This window comes from Mesoplodon bidens, assembly GCF_964165515.1.
Source record: "Mesoplodon bidens genome assembly, chromosome: 13".
NCBI lineage: Eukaryota > Metazoa > Chordata > Mammalia > Artiodactyla > Ziphiidae > Mesoplodon > Mesoplodon bidens.
The window spans coordinates 48389548-48415676 of record NC_138169.1 but is presented as its reverse complement, the minus strand read 5'-3'; the positions used below and the strand labels follow the sequence as shown (position 1 = coordinate 48415676).

Here is a 26129-nt window from a genome sequence, read left to right as displayed (position 1 = left end):
TAAGAAATGGTTGTATGAGAGCTATTCATCTCGAGTTCCAAATATTCCTTAAACACTACATATGTGTTTTTATCCCCCTCTCAGCTTTTGTCTCCTCTTGATCAATAGGAATAGGAATTTTCCATCTGTATAACAATGTAGTTGGACTCTGAATACTTCTCTCTTGAATACCGATCCATATAAGGTGTAGGCGTAATAAAAAGGGGCCTCGTTGCTTTGGTTGCAAACTTTCTGCAGTAAAAATCATTATCCTGTAACTTAAATTTGTAATTTTGTTACCCTCTTATGTACTAGAGTTCTGAATTTACCTAAGTTGACAAAGAAATGAAATTTTGCAGCTTTTGTCTGACATGCATACTGTTTATGATTTTAGGGATTATATTCATTTTCAGCATTAAATTCACAGACTAAGCAAAATGTCAAACTTTGTTTACTAATTTTATACTTATCTGTTCTTTTAATATCCTGTCTTGGTTCTCTAGTTATAACATAGATGAACCTAAAGTTTACTAGAAACATTTGCCATTAGCTTCTTCTAAAAAAAAAAAAAATTAAATTTGAGGATAATCCTACCTCCAGAGCTTATTCTGTTCCTGGCCATTGACTGTGACAGTGGAAGGCTCATCTGAAAGCACCGGAGCGTCCCATCTAAAAGCATAAAACATATTACATTTCATGAAAAAGCTAATTCAGATTGTTTAATTCTGGTAATATTGCCTCTGTCACCTTCAAAATCAAAATGTTCTTTCCTGTTATTATAAGGAAAACAACCAAATTGCTAAAAAACCCCATTTGAATACACAGCTGCCTTATGTTGCATACTAATTTGATTAAAAACGATCGCGCCTCACCAGCATTTTTACATAAAGCACAATGGTGAATTCAACAAAGACTATTTTTAAAAGATATCTGTGGCAGCGTCGATGACCAGTGTCTGCAGTAGTTGACCACTGGACCCCCGGACTGAGCAAAAATCTTTCTGGCGGTCTTGGAAGGCATGAAACAATTGTCGAGCTATATTTGTTTGCTCACTGCTTTGGGCACTGAGCCAACCTCATTGAAATAACTGCATTAGTCAAGTGTATCCAAATTATTACAACACAGCGTCCATCCCAGTTATTGCTGTTGAAGCATTTTCTGAAGCTTCGTGTCACTAGAAAACATTTATTTGAAGGGGGAGCATCCCATAAATTCAGGCCCACTTGGATTTATAGAAAAGTAACAAAACTACCTTCACAAGTGGCTTTGTATTTTCCTCTGTACAAGAAGGAGCCTTTGAAGGGCTTGTTGTTAGGATCTTATTAAGTCAGAAGAGCTTCCAACCCTCATCAGGATATTTTCCATCCTTTATTTTTTCTTTCATTTCTTCATTTCTTTCTTGGGGTGATTTTTATTTGGTGTTAATATTTATCTGCCTTTTAACTGACCAAGTTTGTTTCCAATAATGAATGTGAGGGGTAAAATCATTGGTAGTCAGTAAAAGCCAAGCTACCAAAGTCTATGCAATTAAATACACTGAGATTTTAGAAATCGTATCCCATATCTTATAGGTGAGCCACAAATTAGGTCTGCATACAGAAAAAGAAATTCCAGGTCTCTCTTGATGACCATTCTGGTGAATTCATACATCAATGAGCATATTCTCCAAAAGCCTCATAAGGCCACCAATAAGCCAACAATAAGATATGTTGTTTCAGAAGACACATTTGCTCCATCATCCACAAGGTTGTTAATTGGGTAGCATAAAAATTTATCTGACATAACCCATGTTGACTATTTAGTCTTCCAAGTTAACTCTGCATTGAATAACATTTGGTTTTGTTTTCTATTTTGGTTTTGGTTTTTTGAGTTGCCTGCCCTACTTTCCTACTCATTCCCTTTATCTTATCTAGAGACCTTTTTACTCATATATAGTCCAGGCTGCTGTGTGCCTCAAGTTGCTTCTTAAAGTCTTGAATTAATAATTTCATTGTCTGTTATATGAAAATAATGACATCTGCCATTTGTCTTTCAAGACTATTCAGAAGACTAATGAAAAAATATATATAAGCTATTTCAAATTCAAGAAAATTTCTATCATAAATTTAATGTACAGTATCATTTTGCCATTTGGCCTCCAAAATTAAACACACACTGGAAAAATATTTTAAAACTTATGGGAAAATAAGCCTAGCTAAATTTCTCTGAAAAATTATAATGAATGAAATAGTTATGTTTCCATACAGATTTATTTCATTAAAAGCTATGTGGTATGAAGTATGAATTAAACACAAAATGTAATCTTAGTTTTCTTCTTATAATATATAAAAAATCCTCCAGGAAAATAATTATGCCAAGAATTAATAGAATTAGGAGTTCTATGATTCTTCTGTTATTGTTCTTTGGTAAAAAGTGTGCTGCACCTATATTTAAGTTAAAAATAATAAGTTTATATCTCAACAGTATTTATCAAGCACTCATCCTGTCAATTACTCTTAGACTTGCAGAGTTTTTAAGAATAAATGCTCAAACAATTGGAAGGTGGTTAAGTAAAACATAGGGCAACTATGACCTCAAATATACAAACAATGAATTTAAACTATAAATACTAAGTTAACAAATGCCATGGAAATTACCTTGACATAATGTAAAGTGATAAAAGTTTATATGTGGGGCTTCCCTGGTGGCGCAGTGGTTGAGAGTCCGCCTGCCGATGCAGGGGACGCGGGTTCGTGCCCCAGTTTGGGAGGATCCTACATGCTGTGGAGCGGCTGGGCCCGTGAGCCACGCCTGCTGAGCCTGCGCGTACAGAGCCTGTGCTCCACAGCGGGAGAGACCACAGCGGTAAGAGGCCCGCGTACCGCAAAAAAAAAAAAAAAAAAAAAAAAGTTTATATGTGACAATGTAAAAGTATGATAGTAATGGGGTTAAATTATGTGTGTATATAGTTATACACTAGTTTTAAATTATGCTAAATCACATATATATATGTTTGATATGTATGTGTATTTGATAGGAAAATTTAAGTTAAGTCTATCATTGAGTTGTAGAGTATTGATGATTTTATTTATGTCTTTATAATTTCTTCTATTTTTTAAATATTGTTTTAAAACTTTGCATTTCTTAAGTTTAACACAATGTTAATATTTTAATAATGTTATTATAAAGTTATAAAAGAAGTTAATACACTATCTTTGAAGCAGGTGATTTTTCCTGTGATAAACCTTGCATTTAATTAGTCCCCAATGCTTTTTAGTCTGTTTTATAGTAAATTACCATTAAGTTTTGGTAAGGTGTACTTCCTCAAATAGTTACCTTATTGTTTTATAGTAAATTACCATTAAGTTTTGGTAAGGTGTACTTCCTCAAATAGTTACCTTATTGTCACTTTATTAGAAACCAATGTGATTAAAATTTTAAATTTAATCTCTGAAGATTACATTATAGTTAGTAAATTTACCTGGACATCATTATGGTGGTAGTGTAGAGATAGGGTAGGAGTCATTTTCTATGTGAAGTTTAGAAATTCTTACAATATTTTAGAAAATGCCTCTGGTGTTAGAGAGTTATACTAGAGATCATATAAAAGATAGGAAGAACATTCCTGAAATTGCAATATATTATTTTTAGGCCTCATTCTTTTTCATTACCTATATTTACTCTTTTCTCCTTGACAAGAATGAAGGTATCCTTAAATCTTTATTTGATGATTTCACCTAGGATACAAAGAGACAAAAGTAACAATTCACAGTTAAGATACAGGACAAACATTTTCTCAGCTCTGTTATCACCTGTAAATAAAAACACAGTTATGAAACAAATAAGCTGGAAAATTGCTATTTGCATTATAATTTTTTTTTTTTTTTTTTTTTTTTGCGTTATGCGGGCCTCTCACTGTTGTGGCCTCTCCCGTTGCGGAGCGCAGGCTCCGGACGCACAGGCCCAGTGGCCATGGCTCATGGGCCTAGCCGCTCCGCGGCATGTGGGATCCTCCCGGACCGGGGCACGAACCCGCGTCCCCTGCATCTGCAGGCGGACTCTCAACCACTGCGCCACCAGGGAAGCCCATAAATATTTTTATATCATGGTTCATTTCATAATTATGTAAGAACTTTTTTGAAGAATGGCCCTATTTCATAGTACAAAGAAATTATTCTAGTGTTAGAGCCTCTGTTTCTAGAAACTTCTATAATATTCTACTGTTACAATATAGTTATCACAAGTTACTACTACATAACTGAGTCCAGATGTTTGAAGCATAGTATTTTACTTTCCTAGGGCTTCCATAACAAAGTACCACAAACTCGATGACTTAGAAAAACAAAAATTGATTGTTTTACAGTTCTGGAGAATAGAAATCCAACAGTAAAGTGTCAGCAGAGCCACGTTCTCTCTAAAGCCTTTAGAGAAGGATCTGTCTTAGGCCTCTCTCCTAGCTTCTGTAGATGGACATCTTCACACCATCTTCCCTTGGTGTGTGTCTGTGTCTGTGTCCAAATTTCCCCTTTTTGAAAGATCACCGATTCTATTGGATTAGGGCCCACACTAATGACCTAATTTTAACTTGATTACATCTGTAAAGACCCTATTTCCAAACAGGCCACATTCTGAGATACTGAGGATAGGACTCTAGTATATATGTTTAGGGGGACAGAATTCAGCTGTGAACATCTGTGATCTACCATTCTTACAAATTCTAAGCTTCGATGTTGATCTTTTATATTTAGAACGGTTAAAGTTACCTTTCAATAAAAAGCAAATTGATAGCTAGTATTTAAGAAAGTGCTTTTCTTGAGGACAAATCCCTTGACTTAGCACACCCTTGAAGAATTATAAATGCTGAAAAACAGCAAAACCCAGCTCAGCATTAGGCCTTCACTACAGAGAGTTAAAGAAGGCTAAGTGTGCATCCAGAGTGCTGTGTTCTTTGCTGCTTAGTCTATAGGCTGTAGAAAGATTTTTGAACTTACAAGGGGACATGAAGATCAAGGCATTTTAGGTTGGAAGTACCTCTTTTCATTTCACAGATGAAGAAACACTTGAAGGCCCTGAGCAATATTTGGCCAGAAAAAAAGAACTTGCTGGCAGATGGATTAAGCAGACAAAGTTTCATCCATAAAGAATATTTTATGCCCTAAAATACACAAAATTAGAGACATCAATCGGGAAGCTGGTATTTTCATACATAACAAACATAGCCAGTAAAATGCATACATATCACAGAAACGAAACTCCCAAAATGTAGGCTAATACTTTGTAACATACTGGTTAAATGATGAGATGCAGAAACTATGGAAGGAAAGGAAGGAACTTAGAGAAAGAGCAATGATTAATATCTGCCCTGTGACATCATAAGCCTGAGGTTTGAATTCACTTTTTCCTTGTTGTGGTGTTTATATTTTTTCTCTTAATTCTGCTCTGATTATTTAGCTGACCAAAGCAATTAAAGTAGGATAAGTTCTGACATCTTTGCTTTTTCAGTTGATTTTTTTAAAAGTAACATAAAGACAGAAAACAGTTGCATGTGCCTTCATGCAGTGCTTAAAAAATTTACGTAGTTCTTGAAATTGACAAAAGTATCTACATTCAGAAGATAGCACAGTCCCATTTCTAATACAGTGGGTTTTTTTTAATTTTATTTATTTATTTTTGGTCACATTGGGTCTTCGTTGATGCACATGGGCTTTCTCTAGTCGCGGCGAATGGGGGTCACTCTTCCTTGCGGTGCTCGGGCCTCTCGTTGTGGTGGCTTCTCATTGCGGAGCATGGGGCTCTAGGCATGCAGGCTTCAGTAGTCACAGCAGGCGGGCTCGGTAGTTGTGGCTCGCAGGCTCTAGAGCGCAGGCTCAGTAGTTGTGGTGCACGGGCTTAGTTGCTCCGCGGCATGTGGGATCCTCCTGGACCAGAGCTCGAACCCGTGTCCCCCGCATCAGCAGGCAGATTCCCAACCACTGCACCACCAGGGAAGTCCCTAATACAGTGTTTTTACCATACACAATAAATGTGAGAGTTGAGTTAAAGCAAGGAATCATTTACTTTGTGAGAGTCAGTCAAATATTAGTTGCATAAGACATTTCTGTATTTCTATACAGAGTCTTATCTTTAGTAATAAAAGTTTAAATTATCATTGAATGAGTATATGAAAAAGCTATTCAGTAGCAAGCATAGATTGTTTCATTTCTTACTGAATTATGGGTTGTAGCATTATCATAAAATTGATGACTTATTTAATTTTTCTTCTAAAATATTTTAAATATTAAATCGTATCATTATATTCTGAAATTACTGTATCCTTTCTTGCTTATAGTTAGCTTTGTCATGTAAAGATTTTCATTTTTAATAAGTGCATGCTGTACTTATTTTATACTAAAGCAGTAAGATATGAGAAGTTGTCTTTCTTCAGGCCATCAAAAATGAGATCAGGCTACCAAGACACGCAGATTTTGAAAATGGTTTTTAAAGTGAATGGGGATGGGATTTATGTTTAAATCATACTATGCCAAGTTGTGTGTCCCTGGCCAAAGATTTCTAGGTGTGGGGAGAAAAAAAATTTTTAATGTTTAGACCTAAATGCAAATATAAGATATTAAAATATTAAAAAAGTTCACTCCTTGGACAATCAGCTAGAAATCAAGCCTAATACATCTGATTCAGTTTATTTTTAATATATACATATTTATTTCGTGTTTGCTGAAGTCAGCACCATCTACCAACCAACTTCACATTGAAGGCCTTTTATTCAGAAATCTAGTAGCTCCTAGGTTACAACTATGATGCTTTTGTTCTGTAAGTTAAAGTCATGCACGCATTTTTGTTAGAGGAAGTGTTTACACTACTTTAGACTGAACTATTTCAACTGTATGTAAATATGATAGAATTTATTGAGATACCTCAGAATTCGTAGAGATCAAGGCCAAAGCAAATCAGATTAAATTTTGACACAGATTTTCATGAATGCTAAACTCTAAGTTTCTTACAATAAAGGACAAAATTGAATGCATCATTTATTCCCTCAAGCATTCTGCACAGGACCAGGCAAAGTCGATTTCAGTAACTCTTGACATTGTTAGTTAGCAAAAATTTACTGAGCACCTATTGTATGCCCAGGACTATGCTCAATACTAAACAGGGGGCGGAGTCAAGATGGCAGATTAGAAGGACACAGAGATCATGTATCCTCACAACTAGGGCACCTACCAGGCACTGGTGGGGGACCATGGACACCTAAGGTGATGGGAGGAACCCCCGATTGACTAGGTAGGATGTGGAGGGAGGGCGGGGGGAGGAGAAGTGGAGGCAGAAAGGGACTTGCGCCCCTCAGGGGCAGCTGGAGGAGGGGAGGGGGTCCCAGTCCCGGAGGGACCTACCCACAGTTAGGGGATCAACGGGAATGGGTAGAGACCCTCAGGAAAGCTGAGGATCTGAAGGGAATGCAGCCAGCCTTTCCCCTACCCACCTGGGCCCTGGAGAGCCTGCTGAGGTCCTAGCCTACTACTCCTCCGCCCTCTGAGGCTGCCTCCAGCTGCCCTGAGCCTAAGCCCCACCCCCACCCCCCCACCCAGGGCCTTATCTCTGAATTCCGCACTCTGAGGCCCCCTCAGCTGTGCAGCCTTTTCCATGCTGCACGGGTCCTAAGCCTAGGCCCCACCCCCGCCATAAACCCCACCCTCAACTAAGCTCCACCTCCACAGCCAAGGCCTTTTCGGGCCTTTTTTTTCTTTCTTAGGTTGTGGTTGTGTTTTATGTCATTGTTTCACTTATATTCTTATATTTTCTAAAAATTTATTTTTCTAATTTTATTTTATTCTTTATTGTTTGTTATTGTACTGCTCCTTTTTTTTTTCTTTTGCTGCAGCACACACCTTGCAGGAGCTTAGTTCCCAAGCTGAGGATCAGGCCTGAGCTCCTGTGGTGGGAGGGCCAAGTCCAAACCACTAGACAAACGGAGAACCTCAGACCCTAGGGAATATTCCTCGGAGTGAGGTCTCCCGGAGTTCCTCATCTCAGCACCAAAACCCGGCTCTACCCAACTGCCTGCAAACTCCAGTGCTGGACACCTCAGGCCAAACAACCAGTAAGATAGGAACACAGCCCTACCCATCAAAAAAATGAGATGACAAAAAATGTTCTAGACAAAGGAGCAAAGTAAAAATGTACAAGACCAAATAAATGAAGAGGAAATAGGCAGCCTACCTGAAAAAGAATACAGAGTAATGATAGTAAAGATGATCCAAAATGTTGGAAATAGAATGGAGGGACAGATTGAGAAAATACAAGAAATGTTTAACGAAGACCTAGAAGAACTAAAGAACAAACAAACAATGATGAACAACACAATAAATGAAATGAAAAATACACTAGAAGGAATCAATAGCAGAATAACTGAGGCAGAAGAACGGATAAGTGACCAGGAAGATAGAATGGTGGAAATAACTGCCAAGGAGCAGAATAAAGAAAAAAGAATGAAAAGAATTGAAGACAGTCTCGGAGACCTCTGGGACAACATTAAACACACCAACATTTGAATTATAGGGGTCCCAGAAAAAGAGAAAGCGAAAGGGTCTGAGAAAGTATTTGAAGAGATTAGTCAAAAACTTCCCTAACATGGGAAAGGAAATAGCCACCCAAGTCCAGGAAGCACAGAGAATCCCATACAGGATAAACCCTAGGAGTAACACACCAAGACACATGTTAGTCAAACTAACAAAAGTTAAATTCAAAGAAAAAAATATTAAAAGCAGCAAGGAAAAAGCAACAAATAATATATAAGGGAATCCCCATAAGGTTATCAGCTGATTTTTCAGCAGAAACTCTGCAGGCCAGAAGGGAGTGGCAGGATTTATTTAACGTGATGAAAGGGTAAAATCTACAACCAAGGTTACTCTACCAAGCAAGGATTTCATTCAGATTTGATGGAGAAATCAAAAGCTTTACAGAGAAGCAAAAGCTAAGAGAAGTCAGCACCACCAAACCAGCTTTACAGCAGATGCTAAAAGAACCTCTCTAGGCAAGAAACACAAAAGAAAAAAAGGATCCACAAAAACAAACCCAAATCAATTAAGAAAATGGTAACAGGAACATACATATTAATAATCACCTTGAATGTAGTTGGATTAAATGTCCAAACAAAAGACACAGACTGGCTGGATGAATACAAAAACAAGACCAATATATATGCTGTCTACAAGAGACCCACTAAAGACCTAGGGACACATACAGACTGAAAGTGAGGGGATGGAAAAAGATACTCCATGGAAATGGAAATCACAAGAAAGCTGGAGTAGCAATATTCATATCAGATAAAATACACTTTAAAATACTGTTACAAGAGATAAGGAAGGACACTACATAATGATCAAGGGATCAATCCAAGAGGATATAACAATTATAAATATTTATGAACCCAACATAGGAGCACCTCAGTACATAAGACAAATACTAATAACCATAAAAGGGGAAATCGACAGTAACACAATAATAGTGGGGGACTTTAACACCCCATTTACACCAATGGACAGATCATCCAGACAGAAAATAAATAAGGAATCACAAGTTTTAAATGACACAATAGAACAGATAGATTTAATTGATATTTATAGGACATTCCACCAGAAAGTGGCAGAATACATTTGATTCTCAAGTGCACACAGAACATTCTCCTGGATACATGATATCTTGGGTCACAAATCAAGCCTTGGAAAATTTAAGAAAATTGAAATCGTATCAAGCGTCTTTTCCAACAACAATGCTGTGATACTAGAAATCCATTACAGGAAAAAAGAACTGTAAACACAAAAGCATGGAGGCTAAACAGTACACTGCTAAATAACCAAGAGATCACTGAACATATCAAAGAGGAAATAAAAAAATACCTAGAAACAAATGACAATGAAAACATGATGAGCCAAAACCTATGGGACACAGCAAAAGCAGTTCTAAGAAGGAAGTTTATAGAAACTCAATATCACCTCAAGAAACAAGAAAAATCTCAAATAAACTATCTAACCTTATGCCTAAAGCAACTAGAAAAAGGAAGAACAAAGAAAACCCAAAGTTATTAGAAGGAAAGAAATCATAAAGATCAGAGCAGAAAGAAATGAAATAGAAATGAAGAAAACAATACCAAAGATTAATAAAACTAAAAGTTGGTTCTTTGAGAAGATAAACAAAATTGATAAAACTTTAGTTAGACTCATCGAGAAAAAAAGGGAGAGGACTCAAATTAATAAAATTAGAAATGAGAAAGGCAAAATTACATCTGACACTTCAGAAATACAAAGGATCATAAGAGACTACTATGGGCAACACTATGCCAATAAAATGGACAACCTGGAAGAAATGGACAAATGCTTGGAAAGGTACAACTTTCCCAGACTGAACCAGAAAGAATTAGAAAATATAAACAACCAATCACAAGTAATGAAATTGAACTGTAATTTAAAAATCTTTGGGGCTTCCCTGATGGCGCAGTGGTTGAGTGTCCGCCTGCCGATACAGGGGACATGGGTTTGTGCCCCAGTCCGGGAAGATCCCACATGCTGCAGAGTGGCTAGGCCTGTGAGCCATGGTCACTGAGTTTGTGCGTCCAGAGCCTGTGATCTGCAATGGGAGAGGCCACAACAGTGAGAGGCCCATGTACAGCAAAAAAAAAAAAAAAACTTCAAACAAACAAAAGTCCAGAACCAGATGGCTTCACAGGTGAATTCTATCAAACATTTAGAGAAGTGCTAATACCTATCCCTCTCAAAATCAATTAAGAAAATGGCAACAGGAACATACATATCAATAATCACCTTGAATGTAATAGGATTACATGTTCCAAACAAAAGACACAGACTGGCTGGATGGATACAAAAACAAGACCAATATATATGCTGTCTACAAGAGACCCACTTAAGACCTAGGGACACATACAGGGATACATTTATCTTCCAAAATATTGCAGAGGAAGGAACACTCCCAAACTCGTTCAACAAGGCCACCATCACCCTGATTCCAAAACCAGACAGACATATCACCAAAAAAGAAAATAACAGACCAATATCACTGATGAACATAGATGTGAACATCCTCCACAAAATACTAACAAACAGAATCCAACAACATTTTAAAAACATCATACACCATGATCTAGTGGGATTTATCCCAAGGATGCAAGGAATATTCAATATATGCAAATAAATCAATGCAAAACATCATATTAAATTAAATTAAAGAATTATATTAAATTAAAGAATAAAACCCATTTGATCATCTCAATAGAAGCAGAAAAAACTTTTGACGAAATTTAACACCCATTTATGATAAAAACTCTCCAGAAAGTGGGCAGAGAGGGAACCTACGTCAACATAATAAAGGCCATATATGACAAACCTAGGTCGTATATAAACCTACCTAAGGAAGCAAAAGACCTGTACTCAGAAAACTATAAAACACTGATGAAACAAATCAAAGAGAACACAAACAGATGGAGAGATATACAATGCTCCTGGATTGGAAGAATCAATATTGTGAAAACGACTATACTACCCAAAGCAATCTACAGGTTCAGTGCAATCCCTATGAAATTACCAATGACATTTTTCACAGAATTAGAACAAAAAATTATACAATTTGCATGGAAACACAAAAGTCCCCGAATAGCCAAAGCAATCTTGAGAAAGAAAAACAGAGCTGGTAGAATCAGGCTCCCTGACTTCAGACTATACTACAAAGCTACAATAATCAAGACAGTATGGTACTGGCACAAAAACAGAAATATAGATCAATGGTACAGGATAGAAAGCCCAGAGATAAACACATGCATCTACGGACACCTGATCTATGACAAAGGTGGCAGAAATATACAATGGAGAAAAGACAGCCTCTTCACTAAGTGTTGCTGGGAAAACTGGACAGCTCATATAAAAGAATGAAATTAGAGCACTACCTAACACCATACATAAAAATAAGCTCAAAATAGATTAAAGACCTATTTAATTAACCCATTTAATTAAGATTAAAGACCTATCCAATTAAGATTGGACACTGTAAAACTGTTGAGGAAAACATAGGAAAAACACTCTTTGACATATATCACAGCAAGATCTCTTATGGCCCACCACCTAGAGTAATAAAAATAAAAACAAAAATAAGTAAATGGGACCTAATTAAACTTCAAAGCTTTTGCAGAGCAAAGGAAACCATAAACAAGACGAAAAGACAACCAACAGAATGGGAGAAAATATTTGCAAATGAAGCAATGGACAAAGGATAATCTCCAAAATATACAAACAGCTCGTGCAGCTCAATATCTAAAAAACAAACAACCCAATCAAAAAATGGGCAGAAGACCTAAATAGACATTTCACCAAAGAAGACATACAGGTGGCCAAGAGGCACATGAAAAGATGCTCAACATCACTAATTATCATAGAAATGCAAATCAGAACTACAATGAGGTATCACCTCACACTGGTTAGAATGGGCATCATCAGAAAATCTACAAACAATAAATGCTGGAGAGGGTGTGGAGAAAAGGGAACCCTCCTGCGCTGTTGGTGGGAATGTAAATTGATACAGCCACTGTGGAGAACAGTATGGAGGTTCCTTAAAAAACTAAAAATAGAACTACTATATGACCCAGCAAGCCCACTGCAGGGCATATACCCTGAGAATATCATAATTCAAAAAGAGACGTGTTCCCCAATGTTCACTGCAGCACTGTTTACAATAACCAGGTCATGGAAACAATCTAAATATCCATCGACAGATGATGGTTAAAGAAGATATGGTACATATATACAGTGGAGTATTACTCAGCCATTAAAAGGAACAAAATTGGGTCACAGTAAAGATGTAGATGGACATAGAGTCTGTCATACAGAGTGAAGTAAGTCAGAAAGTGAAAAACAAATATCATATATTAATATCATATATTAAAACAAATATCTAGTATGTGGAATATTGTTTATTCCACATACTAGATTCCATGTATGTGGAATCTAGAAAAATAGTACAGATGAAGCTATTTCCAGGGCAGGAATAGAGACACAGATGTAGAGAACGGACATGTGGACACAGGGTGGGAAGAGGTGGGTGGGATGAATTGGGAGATTAGGTTTGACATATATACACTACCATGTGAAATTAGATAGCTAGTGGGAACATGCTTTATAGCTCAGGGAGCTCAGCTTGGTGCTCTGTGATGACCTAGATGGGTGAGATGGGACAGGGAGGGAGGTCCAAGAGGAAGAGGTTACATGTATACATATAGCTGATTCACTTCATTGTACAGCGGAAGCTAACACAACATTGTAAAGCAATTATATTCCAAAAAAAAAAAAAAAAAAGACTGAGTGTAGCTACACAAGTTAAAATATAGACATAGGGCTTAAGCTACCATTTATTGATACATTAACTATAGTAGACCTATTAAGTGCTATAGGCATCAGGCATTCTTTATATATTACACAAATTATATAAATACATGACTTAATCCTCATAGTGACTCTATGCAGAAGTAGTATTTTTGCCATTTTACAGATGAGGAAATTTAGACTTAGAGAGCTTAAATAATTTATTTTCCCAAGTAATATATGTAATTAAAAGCAGGTCAGGGCTTCCCTGGTGGCGCAGTGGTTGAGAGTCCGCCTGCCGATGCAGAGAACGCGGGTTCGTGCCCCGGTCCGGGAAGATCCCACATGCCGCGGAGCGGCTGGGCCCGTGGGCCATGGCCGCTGAGCCTGCGCGTCCCGAGCCTGTGCTCCGCAACGGGAGAGGCCACAACAGTGAGAGGCCCACATACCACACACACACACACAAAAAGCAGCTCAATCTAGAAAATTCTGAATCCATTCTAAATTTTCAACTGTTAGCTGAAACATCTGTAAATATATTTTTTGCTTTCTTCTAGTATATTGCGTAGTACCATGATTTTGATTGTTACATGTTTGTAATTAAACTGAAATAGTATAATGTTGAGAAACGGAGGGAAAGGACAGAACGTGCTGAATGTGACCAAACAGTAATTTGCTTTTAGGAAAATCATATTACATAATTGCTAGAAATCTGAGCGTTGGTATTATGCTGTAATTTCTTTTTTAATCTGATTCCAGGGGTTCGGTTACTCCTCAGAAATCTTTTTCTAGATTAAAAAAAATGTATTGGAAAGAGTGGCGACTTTTGAATTTACCCTGGCAATTTAATTTATATGAAATTATTTTGGTTTTAAGATAAAAATGTTAATTAGCATCCAAATCTGGGGGCTCAATTATATTAAGTTTAGTTTTAAAAATGCTAAAATAGGACTTTATGCCACACAGCCAATCTAACCACTTAAAGGTCGATTCATTTAATCTTTACAGCAATGTAGTGATATATCTGCCTTTTTCAGAGGCACAGAATAATAAGCCAAAACCCCAGTCTAGGTTTGGCTCCAGACTTCATGCCTTTCACCATTACTCTAGGTAGCCACTTGTTTGTTAGGCTAAATTTATTGTTTATAATAATTCTTGGTAGCATTTTAGTCTCTGTATAATGTTCATATGAGAATGTTTACTTAAATATTTGTAGTTTTTCAGATAATCCATTTTATTGAAATAGAAGACATCTATTTATTACTTAATCTTCCTTTTTTATAATCTTGCGCTATTTACCTTTGTTGATATACCATGTTTTTAACATCTGCACACACGTTTATAACCTGATTGTAGTGTTCTTCTATTTTACATTGCAGTATTCATTAGGTATTTTCTCCAAATAAAATCTTTATGTTTTAAAAACTAGGCAGTCAGTGCTAGTGCTTTAGTTACTGTCTTTTTTTTTCATTTTTATATCCCTTTTTATAAAGTATGTATTTGTTCTTTCACTAATGTAACCTGATTCTTTGTAGTCCTTTATAAGCTGATCTTTTTCTGACAATTACTGCTCACTCTTTTTTGAATATGTGAAACATGTTTTTCATTAACTATGGAAAATTCTCCACCATTATGGTTCCATTTTTCTTAACTTTTCAAATGTGCAGAGAAGTAACATGAGCATACAACCTTTACCTTGATTCAAAAATTACTGATAATTTCTTAGGCCAATTCTTACTGAACCATTTGAAAGTAAGTTGCAGATACAATTTTCAGAGCCTGTCTCTTAAAATTAATGACATTTGCCTAAGTAACCACAATATCATTATCACACCAAGTTAAATTGAAACCAATTTCTGGCTAATACTAATATATCCCCATTGTCCATGAATGTCTTCTACAACTGTTTTTTAACTAATATATAATCAAGTTGCATAATATGCATTTTTGTTTCTTAATCTCTCTGCTGTACTGTAGGCTCCACCCATATTATATATATATATAAACTCACTTTTTTTGAAAAGATCTAGCCAATATTCTATAAAATAATTGCCTTCTGAATTTGTCCGATTATTTTCTTGTGACAACTTGCTCCTCTATTTCCTGTATTTTCTGTAATATTCAAATATACATCTAAAAGTTTGAGTATAATCAGATTAAATATTTTTGGCAGGAACACCTCATAGATGATGCATTCCATTAAGGGCTCATAATTCCACTATTAATGATGCTAACTTTGATCATTTCTTTAAGGTGGTAACTGACAATTTTCTCTTATTAATATGTATCTTCCCACTGGTAATTAATAAATAATTTATAGGGTGATGTTTGCCATCATATCTTGTACTCTGTCAAAATAGTGATTTTCTAATTCTAATACTCTTTTTATATTTACAAGCTGACATTCTTATGTTAAAATCAAAAAAATCCAAACAAACAAACAATGACATCAATAACAACAACATGCCTCATTAAATGGTCATGAACTGTAGTTTCTCCTTAAAAGACAAGGTAAAAGCTTATTTCTTTCTTTCCAAATTTCAGTATAAATATTTGGTGGAAATGTTAGGATCTTTTTTTCTTTTTTCAATATCGCTGTGGACTTATGGATTTCATTGAGTCATTGTTCCTGTTTGACACTTAAAATGTTCCAAATCTGTCTAGTAGAAACCCTTCAAGCCAGCTCCTATGACCTTTTGATATGCCCCTTTTTGTCTCTTGGTAAACTATTTATGGCATAACAGACTTTCTCAGTCTCATGTTACACTTTTCTCTTCTGAGACCTTCAACCACGCATTTCTCCTAAGTAGCCTAGGTCTTTTTATTCAAAAATGGTATTTAGACATGAAGAACTGGGTGGTGGTAGCTCATAGCTTTTGGAAAGTTATTGCCTTTAAGCCCTTACATTGAATATATCTAGGAAATAGATATATATATTTTAAAAATTAAAATCTTAGGCCTGTATTGATATGTATAGTTCAAATTTAGCATTAAGAGATTTTATTTAACTTCTTAGATACTGTATTTTTATCTTTTCCTCTTGCACTGCAAATCTTGGCTCCTAATAATATTAATGTAATTACTTATTTGCTTTACCCTACAAATTATTCATCAAATTGTTGAAAACAGCAATATTACTACTAAAAAGAAAACTATTGGCTGAAGTTTATGATTAATTTGTACTTTTTAAAAAAAATCCTGAATTATTTCCTACTAAAATGGATGTACAGTCAAATGTACATACAGACTGTACAAACGCCTCTTGAAGATTTTCTCTGTGTGGTTCATGTTGCCAATTTGATATGCAGTTAAGTTTATATGTTTTAATTTGTTTTCAGTTTATTTTTGTTTTGAAAAATCTTCTGATTTTTTGTGGGTTTTTTAAATATGAAAGATATTAATCTTATTCCAAAGAGCATAATAAAAGGTATTTTCAGGAAAATCTCACTTCCATTTATATTCCTGTCATTTTCTCCCTATCCCAGCTAGTAGTCATTTCCATTCATTTCTGATTTATTCCCCCAGGATTTGTTTATTTTTTAAAATAAGTTATTTTTCTTCTTCTCTCGTAATGAGATAGCATCCCCAAAACATTGGTTTACACCTTGCTTGTTTCAGTTGCCAATGTCCTGGTAAACACTTCATGTAACTCCATAGCAACCACTTTCATTCTTTGTATTATGGTTTATTCAACTAGCCCTGATTAATGGGCCTGTAGATTGTGTCCAGTCTTTTGCTGTTACTAATAATATCACAGTCATTAACTTTGTTTTGTACTTACTGAGGAACATCTTCAAGGTAGGATCCTAAAATCGGAAATGTATTAACAAGTAAATGCATTTTGCATATAACCTGTAGTTTATTAGAGTATCTCTTTTTTTCTGCAGCCTTGTTAACAGAGTGTGGTATAAATATTTTAAAGTTTTGACAATCTGATAATTAAGAAGTGCTATCTCAGTGCAGCTTTTATTTTTATTTCTTTTAATATGAATACCTTCTTATATGCTTAAGAAGTATTTTCATAAGTTTAGGGAACATTTTATTTAAAAACCATTTATTTTATTTTATTTTTTGTTTTTTTATTGATGTATAGTTGTTTTACAATATTACATTAGTTTCAATTGTACAACATGGTGATTCAGTGTTTTTATAGATTATATTCCATTTATAGTTATTATAAAATATTGGCTATAGTCCCTGTGCTGTACACTATATCCTTATACCTTATTTATTATGTATAGTAGTTTGTACTGCCAAGTCCCCACCCCTACTTTCCCCCTCCCCCCTTCCCTCTCTGCACTGGTAACCACTAGTTTGTTCTCTATATCTGTGGGTCTGTTTCTTTTTTGTTATATAACATGTGTTATGTCACCACCAAGAGCCTGTTTTATTTTTTCATATAGCCACTGCTCAATGTTTTACTCCAATGCTTGTTCTGATGGTCTTGGGTAATATATTTCCCTTCTTTCACGTAAATTGGGGTTTTGGTCTCTCTGTTTCTTAATTACATTGCGGGCATCAGCTATACCTGATTTGTTTGCTCACCTTTTTGATGTGTGCGTATGTGGAGAGGTTGAAATTAAGTTGGTCTCCATTACCCTCTTGTTATCTCTTTCTTCCATTCTAATTCTTTTATGCCAATGAGAAATGTCTTAGCCTTTCTTGTAGTCTAACTCCAAGCTTTCCTGATACCTTTATACATTTTTGAGACATGACATTTCTTGCCCAGTTTTGCAATTCTATCCTTATTTCTAAGTTAACCATATTGAATCTTGAGCATTTTTCGATCTTGTCATAAAAATAAAAGTCTTTAGAAATAAAACGTCTATAATTGTTTGCTCTGGTAATATAACCTACTTTTTCTTTGCTAGCTATAGGCACCTGAAATGATCACACTTTTCTTCAAAAATTAGAGACCTGCGTTCTTCTGGTCAATTCTAATTTCTGCATAGATTGCAATAAAGTTAAAGTGCTGCTGACTCCTCAGTGAACAGAGAAATACGAGAAGTTCAAATTATTAAGCTGAGAGCATAGACTCCTATTTAATTTAAAGATTGCATTCCAATAGAACACGTTTCTACTGTGGCAATAATGCTTCTGCCTCCTGCTTCAATCTCTGGTCTATTTCAGATAATTGTCCGGCATCTTTAAAAAATGAGTAGAACTTATCATTTCTATAAACGCTCACTCATGGTTTAATGAAGGGGCTGACTAGTTTTCTTATTGAATATTTTAAAATCTAATATAAACATTACTAAATAGGCTTAAAATATAGTTGTACTATTGGTCCCAAACATGGTTCCATGAAGGAGCAAAGATAATCGAATACATGATTTAAAAAAGAGAGTTTAAATGTTTTTTTCTTTAAGTCAATTTATTTATTTGTTTATTTATTTATTATAAATTTATTTATTTATTTATTTTTGGCTGCGTTGGGTCTGCATTGGTGTATGCAGGCTTTCTCTAGTTGCGGCGAGCGGGAGCTACTCTTCTTTGTGGTGCGCAGGCTTCTCATTGCAGTGGCTTCTCTTTTTGAGGAGCACTGGCTCTAGACACACGGGCTTCAGTAGCTTTGGTGCGTGGTCTCAGTAGTTGTGGTGCATGAGCTTAGTCGCTCCGCGGCATGTGGGATCTTCCCAGACCAGGGGTCAAACCCATGTCCCTTTCATTAGCAGGTGGATTCTTAACCACTGTGCCACCAGGGAAGTCTGAGAGTTTTAATGTTTTCATAAACTTCATGAGAATATAGATGGCACCCACATCCCTGGACTGCACCATTGAGAGTAAGTGCAGAATTCTCCATTGTCAGGGAGGCAGAGAAAACATTTTAAAAGAAAGGAACACTTATTAGCCACACATGGTAGGAAAACAAAATACTTTTAAATTCTGTGATTGTTTGCTAATGAAGAAACAAGGAACTTCAGACTCTTTCAGACCTGACCAGTGGACATCTCGAACTAGAAATTTTACAGGCACCTGAAACGCATGTCCACCCCTAAATTTTTCTGTTGCTTCTGTGTTTTTTTTTTCTTTTATTTGGCTGCACCATCATCGACCATTATCACAGTAGAGAGCTGATTACCATCATTGACTCTTTGCTCTCCCTCTATGCCATGTACAATTTCAAGTCCTTATAATTTACATGCTAAACAAAATTTGAATTTTTTGTCTTTCTTCTCTATCACTATTATCATAATCCTAGTTTGTACAGTTGTCATTTTTCATCGGGATTATCCCCAGCAGCTTCCTATTTTGTCTCCCTGTGGCTAGACTTATCTTTTTCATAACCTCCCTCCTCACAGTTGTTAAATGCCCTTTAGTGACTCTCCAGAGTTCAAACTCTCTCAATAATCTGACCTCTGTCAGACTCCCATCCTTACTTTAAACTCTCATCATATATCTTTACACTATATTCCAGCACCACTAAATTGTGTGTAGTTCTTTGTATGCCGTGCTGTCTCTCACTCTGGACATTTGCTTATGCCATCCCTTTCCTAGAAAGCCTCTCCCTAATCAGATTTTTACAGTCCTAATTGTCCTTTGAGTCTCAGTGCAAATGTCTCCTCCATAAAGCTTTTCCTGGTTCCTTCCCTCTCTCTAACATACACACAGATTATGTCTGGTGCTCTTACCATCATGTGGTATTTTCTTGATGATAGTACATGTCTTGGTCACTGTGCCTAGCACAAGGTCTGGCAAATGGTGACATATAATAAATAATTTAATGTATTAATTAAAGAAACAATAAATAGATTTTAAAATAAGGCACAAGGTAAAATTGCAAGTACTTTATCTTTTTTATAAAATATTATTTCCTTTATATGTAACTGTACTTATACTACATATTACTATATTTAATAAATGTCAGTTATATAGGAATCATGAAAAATCTGATCAATCATATTGGTATCCCTTTGCTAGATGAGTTTAAGTCTGTTTCTACTGTGTTTGACATACTTGCACCTGTTTCCAATTGGAATGAAATTTAGTGACTTGGGAAATAAATATAAAATACCACGTAACTATTTATTCAAAAAATAGATCTGTAGGTCATGTAAAGATTCTTGGAATTCCCATTGTTGCAGCAGTGCTGCTTGTAAACAAAGTAAACTTCAGTGACTCTTTGAAAATTTTTATTTTTATTCAACTTAGAAAAATGTACAGAATATATATTTTGCCTATTTTTAAAACACTTCCTTTACTTTTTCCTGCAGATTGTGGTCCAGCCGAAATCTTGAGCTTGATCACTCGTTTTTTTCTCCTTACTCTCCCTTCTCTTTGGCCAGGCCATTAAACTTACTGTGCTCTGGGATTCATGCTTTCCTGTCCATTGCCTAATAAGCTCAGCCTGTTCACATTGACTCAAATGATGTTTCCCTCCACTTCCGTATATCTACCCTGTCATCAAGCCTGAGGTCAGAGTCTACTTCCTCCTCCAGTTTAAACCTTCTCCCCTTAGCTGAAGTGATCTCTCCTCTCTAGGAGTAAGAGGAGACTTGTACCTCTCTTAGGAGTTCTACCTCATTTTCACTGGTATATTCCCAAACAGCTAACCTTAAGTAAACACATATTATGGTCCACACCCTCTTTTAGTGACTGCCCTTTTCTTGAGTTTTAGCAAGAATAATATATTTTTCACTTCTATATTCATGTACTCACAACAGAATCCTCTATATATTATAGTTATTATTCAAATAATATGTTTAATAAGTAAATGTGTAATGTAAAGATGGCTACATAATAAATAATTATTTATTAGATAAAATGAATTATAATTCAACTTACACGTATGGAGCAGCTGCTATATGCCAGCCACACTGCCTTGTAAGAGGAATAGAAAAATCCTCAAGATTTCAGGTTAGGGACTTCCCTGGCGACGCAGTGGTTAAGAAGCTGCCTGCCAATGCAGGGGACACAGGTTCAAGCCCTGGTCCAGGAAGATCTCACATGCCATGGAGCAGCTGTGCTCTAGAGCCACAACTACTGAGCCCTCACACCACAACTACTGAATCCTGCACGCCTAGAGCCTGTGCTCCGCAACAAGAGAAGCCACCGCAATGAGAAGCCCACAGACCACAACAAAGAGTAGCCCCCACTCGCCACAACTAGAGAAAGCCTGTGCGCAGCAATGAAGACCCAACACGGCCAAAAATAAATTTAAAAAAAAAAGAAAACGATTTCAGTTTAGTAGAGGATCTAGACATATACCGCAACAATTAAAATACTGTGCAATAATTTTATGCACAATGAAGATGCTATGAGAGCAAAGAAGGAGTATCTAAACCAGTCTGAGGATGCAATGATGACTGGTTGGGAAAGACGACAGCTTGCCCAAGCCTTGAAGGACTAATCAGGGTTAGCTACGTGCATAAAGTTGGAATAAGTATTTAAGAAAAAAATGAATTGAGTGCATTTAACATTAGTTGCTGTTTTTGAGCCTCCAGGTAGCAGTGGCTTTATTACAGTGGCTTTTGTGACACCAGCAGTCTTGGAAGCCAATGTGAGAATTCATAAAAATCATTCTTATGCAGTAGAGCCTCACAAACGTGTGTTTGACTCCTGTTTCTCTATATGCTGTGCACAGGATTCTGAGTTCACTTGACACTAAGACATACATACAAAGGGTTCATACATACAGTTAGCTAATACAACCTAAAATTCACCTAAGTTAATTAACTTAGAGTTGTTTGAATTAGGACATAAAGAAAATGATTATTTGTCATAGGTCACCCTGTAGGCAGGAATGAAGTTGCATTATACCTTACAACTTCACTACTAAAGTGCTATAACAGTGGAAAAAACTCAGTATGTGATTTTAGTAGTAAACATTCTCTGATTTATAAAATTGGAAACTTTCCTGACAGTTAAGTTCCCATGGTGGTCAGCAATTGCTTTAAAGAAAAGAAAAACACACCACATACATCCACAATTGTTTTAGACTTTAGAAACAAACAAACAAACAAAAAACTGGAGTATGAGTGTTACAAATACAGACCTTGTCTGTATTTAAAGGGAACCAATTATTCCTAGTAGTCACAAGTAGTGTTACCTAAAAAATAGAAATAAAAACAAGGGCTTCCCTGGTGGCGCAGTGGTTGAAAGTCCGCCTGACGATGCAGGGGACAGGGGTTCGTGCCCCAGTCCGAGAAGATCCCACATGCCGCAGAGCAGCTGGGCCAGTAAGCCATGGCCACTGAGCCTGTGCGTCTGGAGCCTGTGCTCCACAACGGGAGAGGCCACAACAGTGAGAGGCCCGCATACTGCAAAATAATAATAATAATAATAAAAACAAAAAAGAGGTGTATAATCTCAGTAATTTTGACACCACTGTTGGATTATTTTTATGAAATCTTTTGTCATCTAAGGGAAATGTAAGCAATATTATTTTGGTTTCTTTGTATCACTATAATTCTTTAATGGGATAAAATGGAGACTGGTTGGTTGGAAACACCAGATATTGAGTGTAATCTCTCAGGTAAGAGGATCATGAAATGCATGATTATCAGAGTCTTCAGGTCCCTTGATACTGGTTCACAGTATTCAGACATATATTGGACTAATGTTAACCCCAAATTTATTTTATTACAAAGAGTTCTCATGACTTTTGATGTCACACAGAGGAGTTAAAATCACGTCTCTTGATTTGTAAGCTTTATAACATTGGGGAAATTAAATCAGCCCTGGTTCTCAGTTTCCTTTACTGTAAGACAGAGTGGGAGTGGGGATGGGTAGTAATACTCCATACAGTTGTTGAGATAATCAGATTAAGTAACATAAGTGTGGCATCTTTCACAGTGCCTGATCCACCAGCTATAGGTTTATCTGGAAACTAAATTAGTAACCACAGGTGTCTTGGACAACCTCAGATGAGAAAAGAGAAATCTGTTCTTCAACTGGGTTTTCTCTGTGGCAACCTGACATGTTTTTCTTTTTTTTTGGTATTAAATTGTTTATTTATTACACATGATAATGGTTGATATACAGGCTTCATTCCCATCTATATCTGGTACCATAATCCAATTTAGATATATTGCATAGGATATGCCAACAATCATATATTAATAATCAAAAAACTCCATGATTGGCTTGGGTGACCCTTTTCACGGTGAACTCCAGGTCACAACGCAGTAACTGTCAGTTCAACTACACCAAGGTTTCGGAAGACAGTAGCTTCTCCACCAAAGCAGGTTGTAAATAAATTTTGAATGGAACCTGGCATCACCCTGAAGGAACTCTAACTTCACACTGTTGGGGTAGTTTACCAAAATGGCTTCAGAGTAGACTAACTTTACACAGCACATTAAAAAAAAAAGACACATTTATTCAGCGTCATGATCAGACTATTACATTTAGCAATCAACAGCATGGGTGCAAAAAAAAAAAATCTACATTAAAACCCTTTGTTGGAATGCTTTACACTTTCCACAGAACAGAAACTAAAATAACCTGTTATACAATTAATCACAAATACAGTCCTCGAGTTTTGCCCATACACATGAGTATTGTCTAAAACATGTCTTCTTTGTAGCAGCTAGGCCCTGCCACCACTGTGCTTGGCTGAGTTCACAAATCTGTTGTAACCTGTAGCTTCCCTGTCACTTCTCTGGCTCTCCTCTCCTGCTAAGCTTTGTTTCCTGGCAGTAATCAAAACCTTCTGCCACTGCCATAGCTACTGCTGCTGCTGGAACCACCATAGCCACCTTGGTTTCGGGGTTTGGCAAAGTATTGGCCTCCACCACCATAGGGGCCAGAACTTCTGCCTCCAAAGTTTCCTCCTTTCATGGGTCCAAAATTGGAAGATTGATTGTTGTAACTGCCAAAAGCATTGTAGCTTCCACCACCTCCAAAACTGCTTCCATCATTACCAAATCCACTATAGCCATCCCCACTGCCACCATATCCACCACCACCACGGCTGCCACCAAAGCCACCTCGACCACTGAAGTTTCCTCCACGACCAAAGTTGTCATTCCCACCAAAACCACCTCCACGACCACCACCAAAGTTTACAGAACCACTTCAACCTCTTTGGCTGGATGAGGCACTAGCCATCTCTTGCTTAGATAGGGCTTTCCTTACTTCACAGTTGTGGCCATTCACAGTGTGGTATTTCTGAATGACAATCTTGTCTACAGAGTCATGGTCATCAAAGGTCACGAAAGCAAAGCCTCTCTTTTTGCCACTGCCTCAATCAGTCATGATTTCAATCACTTCAATTTTCCCATACTGTTCAAAATCTCTTAGATGATGTTCTTCAGTGTCTTCTTTAATGCCACCAACAAAAATCTTTTTCACAGTTAAGTGGGCACCAGGTCTTTGAGAATCTTCTCTTGAGACGGCCCTCTTTGGTTCCACAACTCTTCCATCCACCTTGTGTGGCCTTGCATTCATGGCCGCATCCACCTCCTCCACAGTGGCATATGTGACAAACCCGAAGCCTCTGGAGCGTTTGGTGTTTGGATCCCTCATTACCACACAATCTGTGAGCGTTCCCCACTGCTCAAAATGGCTCCTCAGACTCTCATCGGTTGTGTCAAAGCTCAAACCTCTGATGAAGAGCTTCCGCAGCTGTTTGGGCTCTTTGGGTGACTCTGACTTAGACATGACGGCAGTGGAGGGGGGCGGGGGAGACGTTAACGATGCTTACTCGGCGGCGTCCATGAGCAGAAAGGAGTAATCTACCGAACGTATCTTGCAACCTGACATGTTGTCCTTTACTACATTTTAGGGATACTCATATAGAAGTGTTAGGAATGATTCTTTTAGTTGATCCTCTTGCTATGTAGGCTAATTATAGAGTATGCTTGACAATCTTTCGCTCCACCTATCTTTGTCTTAATTTCATGCACACACCAACCTTCTAATGACATTTGACTTTCAGCTTTCACTCATTCATTCATTCATTCATGTGTTCATTCACTCATGAACTCAAAAAGTACTTACTAAATGCCTATTTCCAACACAGTGAAAGCAAGATGAACTGTTCTTGCCTTCAACACACTTACAGATGAGCATGAGAAAGCAGATAATTAAATAAGTAGTAACATAAGATTGAAAATTTCTATTATAACAGCTCCCTAGGGATCCTGTGAAGGACCTGTATATGAACAAGATACTTTATTGGCATAAAAGTATCTTATAAAACCAGAAATGTGGCACTGTACCAGCTCTAGTTATTTGTATTGCAAATGTGGACTTTTTATAATAGCTTTATTGAGATACAATTTACATATCATAAAATTCATCCTTTTAAAGTGTTCAATTCAGTGTTTTTTCACATATTCAGAGTTGTGCAACCATCACCACTATCTAATTTTGAACATTTTAACACTCTAAAAGGAAACCTATCCTAATTAGCAGTGACACTACATTCCTTCATATAACCAGACCTACAGCTACTAATCTATTTTGTGTCTCTATGGATTTGCCTATTCTGCATACTTTATATAAATAAAATTATACAGTATGTGACCTTTATATCACTGGCTTCTTTCACTGAGCATAGTGGTTTTTTTTGTTTTTTTTTGTTTTTGTGGTACGCGGGCCTCTCACTGTTGTGCCCTCTCCCGTTGCAGAGCACAGGCTCCAGGCGCAAAGGCTCAGCGGCCGTGGCTCACAGGCCCAGCCACTCTGCGGCATGTGGGATATTCCCAGACCGGGGCACGAACCCATGTCCCCTGAATCGACAGGCGGACTCTCAACCACTGCGCCACCAGGGAAGCCCGAGCATAGTGTTTTAAAGTTCACTGATGTTGTGTCTGATTCAGTAATTCATTATTTTTATTGCTGGATAATATTCCATTGAATGGATAT

General features: G+C 36.8%; 1 protein-coding gene and 1 pseudogene across 2 annotated transcripts in view; one reads left to right on the top strand and one right to left on the bottom strand.

Moving 5' to 3' along the window:
- The window catches only part of CCDC178 (coiled-coil domain containing 178), a gene marked incomplete at both ends in the record, with an annotated part of 393288 nt that overhangs the window by 275001 nt on the left and 92158 nt on the right, over positions 1-26129 (top strand). The window lies entirely within an intron of this gene.
- LOC308627253 (heterogeneous nuclear ribonucleoprotein A1-like) lies at positions 23378-24989 on the bottom strand (annotated as a pseudogene). The gene has a single exon. The product of its transcript is annotated as a heterogeneous nuclear ribonucleoprotein A1-like (transcript).